The following is a 3680-nucleotide window of genomic DNA, read 5'->3' as shown; positions in this document are numbered from 1 at the left end:
AGTGTGGAATAATTCTTTAAACAAAATTAGGCAAGAGCATAAATTTGGGCACCCCAACAACAAAAAATACATCAATATTTAGTAGATCCTCCTTTTGCAGAAATAACAGCCTATAAACACTTCCTATAGCTTCCAGTGAGAGTCTGGATGATGGTTGGGGGTATTTTGGACCATTCTTCTTTACAAAACATCTCAGGTTTGTTGGTTTCCGAGCATGGACAGTCCACTTAAAATCACACCATAGATTTTCAATAATATTCAGGTCTGGTCACTGAGATGGCCATTCAGAAGGTTGCACTAGTTCCTCTGCATGAATGCCTTAGAAGATTTTAGCAGTGTTTAGGGTCGTTGTCTTGCAACTTCAACTTTGTCACTGATTCACGAACATTGCTCTCAAGAATCTGCTGATACACTGGAATCCACGTGATTCTCAACTTTAACAAGATTCCCAGTACCTGCACTGGCTACACAGCCACACAGTGTGATAGAATAAATAAATAAATAAACACAGATGGTAGGCTTCTGTGTCTGTGATTGGAGAGACTGTGAATAATGAAGTTTTTGTCCGTTGCAGCACCAATTTCACAGCTTCATTGTTGAGTGGAATAGACAGTGTTTCATCCCACCCTGAAGCTGTGAAGCTGTATCCAGCTTTGTCATGTGTTTCTTAATGTTGGCTTTGCACAGCGTTCTTACTGTATTTTCCTACTTGTAGGCTTCTGTGCACCTGTGTGTTCTCTTCTCTAGATACCTCTGTATCTATGCTGCTGTTGGAATGAATGAATTTCTCGACACTGTTATCACAAAACTCTCACAGTCATCAGAAAAAAGCACAAGCCACCCCAGTTTTTGAAAATGTTTTTAATCTATTCAGGTTTTGTGGTACAGAAACATCCTGGTCATGTAAACATTGAGTGTGTGAAAAACCTAAGGGCCGCTTCACACATAGTGTGACGTATGGACGAAGTACACACTTAGTACGCATGATGCAGGAATTATGTGCAAACCATGTAATGTTGTCCCTGCCACCAACGTCAGGTACACCTGTTGATACAACTATCTGCACACACAAGTGCCTGAAAGACAAAGTGTGCGGTGTGCGAACCCATCACACCCTCTCGTGGCAGGCGCCGGGCAAATTCCAGGTGACACGCATGAACATCTAACACCGCATGGCACTTAGAAAATGTGTGGCCAGTCGCACTCTTGGCAGGATAACAGACTGCAGACAATCACTGTTGTACTGCTGTGAAATTTGTTCCCCACGAGTGTGACTTTGCAAACACACACACTGACACGTGGGTGTGTGCATGCCACTCACGGGAGACATGGCTTCTGACAGAAGCAGCTGTGGTGATCTGTCATTCTGGACATTACAGCTGGGAAACACCTACTGTGTCTGGACAGTCATGGACTAAAAAATGTCCACTGTGAGGCGTGTGTGTCTGACTGCTGTATTTACATTGACATAAATAAAAACATATCACTGAGGTGGTGACAAGCTGCAGCAAGCGAGCGCGCGCATGGAGTGGACACTGACAGCCCCCCAGGTTAAAACGGACCGTCGGATCAGAACATGCAGGGGGCGATCTGATGGTCACGTCACCCACGTGAGCTCTGTTCCACATGACGCGGTGTCTGTGCTGTGGCGCACTGTCCAAAGGACATGCGTGTGGGGCAGAACACCCGCACGGCCGACTGGACGCACATGACCAGTAGATGTGGACATCAGAGCACACTGCTTCTCATTCATGTCATTTCATGACTGTATGTCTGTGACCATGGGTCATCACCAGAGGAACAGACGGATCATATTTGTATTGCTCACTTGATAAATGTTGTGTTTTTAATATGGTGTGGGATTTTTTTTTTGTAATACTTCCATGTCCTTCCTGATATGAGGGAGCTTCCCACAGTTTTTAAAAGAACAGCTCTGTAGCTCAGTGGTGAAGTTGCTGACTGGCAATCAGAGCCTTTGAAAAGTGTGAGTTCATGTCCTGGGTGGTGTGTTTTTTTTTTGTTTTTTTTTTTAATTACTCCACATAAGCAGCGCTTGATAAATGTGGTGCTTTTATATGGTGTGTGATTTAAATTTTTTCCCGCAGCTTTCAAAGAACAGCTCTGTAGCTCAGTGGTAAAGACTCTGACTAGTGATCAGAGCCTTTTGAAAGGCGCGAGTTTGCGTACTGGGTGGTGTTTTTTTTTTATTATTATTCCATATAAGCGGCGCAATGTGGTCCCACAGGTCCCGGCTGTTTTTTTTTTTTTGTTTTTTTTTATTCCACATAAGCGGCACCATGTGGTGCACCTCGCATTGTTCGATGGCACCAGCGAATACATGAACTCTTGCACCGGGTTCGTGCACGCCTGCCCATCAGCGCAATGTTTCGTGTGCTAATTTCGAACTGTTTCGCGCCGTTTCGCCGTTTTTGTCCAAATGCTGTCCAAACGTCGCACTATGTGTGAAGGGGCCCTAACAACATACAAATAAGTACAGAGGTGTAAATCAATACCAGAGGTTGATGGCAGCAGAGATACGCTTAAGGCACTGAAACTCTAGCGTAAAGTTAATAACATACTATGCGCCCTCCAAAAGTTCTGTAAACATGTTCAAACAGATTTTTGTAAGCTTCAATTCAAAAGCAAAGGAAGAAAAACTCCTAATAACTATTAATACTTCGATAACTACATTGTAAAAAAAAAAAGTACATACACATGTACCCCCCCCCCCCCCCCCCCCAAACAAAAAAAAAAAAAGGTGCAGGTCAGTGTGGACATATTGAAGTTATCTTTTAAGAATAACAACATTAATAAGATCAAATATAAAATCACAAATCTGCAGTGTTTATTCCATGTACGTACCTTTTTAAAATGTGAATTTGACTTTAAAATTGGCCACACCTTCGTCACCATGCAGCACAACAGAAACCAGTGACAATTAAAAGTTCATTCAAAAGCTTTGTGAAAGACTTAGGCACTGTAGAATTTTGATTAAAATTTAGTGTGTGCTGTTCATTGGTGAGTCGGCTATAAGTGCATGAACATCTTTTCTCTGTCATCTCTCACTGTATGTTCAGTCAACTATCTCTAATACTTCCATTCCTTCAATGGAAAACATTTTAGGCACTGTAGAGTTTTGAATAAATTACAGTGCTGCAAAAAAACAAACAAACAAAAAAACAACAACAAAAAAAACAACCATCTTATAGCCTTGAGCTTTCACACATTTAAATTTGTAATAGCAAAAAAAAAAAAAAAAAAAATCTGGCTTCTTTATATTAAAATTTCTAAAGTGATGCCCTTCAATCTCAGTGAAAACTAATCTCAACAGCATAACAAATTAAGTACAAATATAAAAGCCAAAACAATGGCATGCATAAGTATGCACACCTTTTATGTATAACACTGAATCATCACTTTTACAGCCAGTCAACAATTGAGGGGATGAACATATCCAAGTCACTGAATATGTCTTGGGCTTCATTTACATCACTCTAAGAAATACAAACAGTACAGTACTGTATAGTAAATCTGGAGTAGACGGCTCTCAAAAGTCATTGTGCAAATGGATTCTAGTGAGGAAAGCCACCAAGATACCCTTCTGAAGGAGTTGTCGGGATTTGTGGCTGTGACTGGAGAAACTGTCCATAGTGCAACCTTTTGTCTGTTGTGTCACCACT

The sequence above is a fragment of the Thalassophryne amazonica genome, chromosome 1, assembly GCF_902500255.1.
Source record: "Thalassophryne amazonica chromosome 1, fThaAma1.1, whole genome shotgun sequence".
In the NCBI taxonomy this organism is placed as follows: domain Eukaryota; kingdom Metazoa; phylum Chordata; class Actinopteri; order Batrachoidiformes; family Batrachoididae; genus Thalassophryne; species Thalassophryne amazonica.
This window is presented reverse-complemented; position numbering follows the sequence as displayed.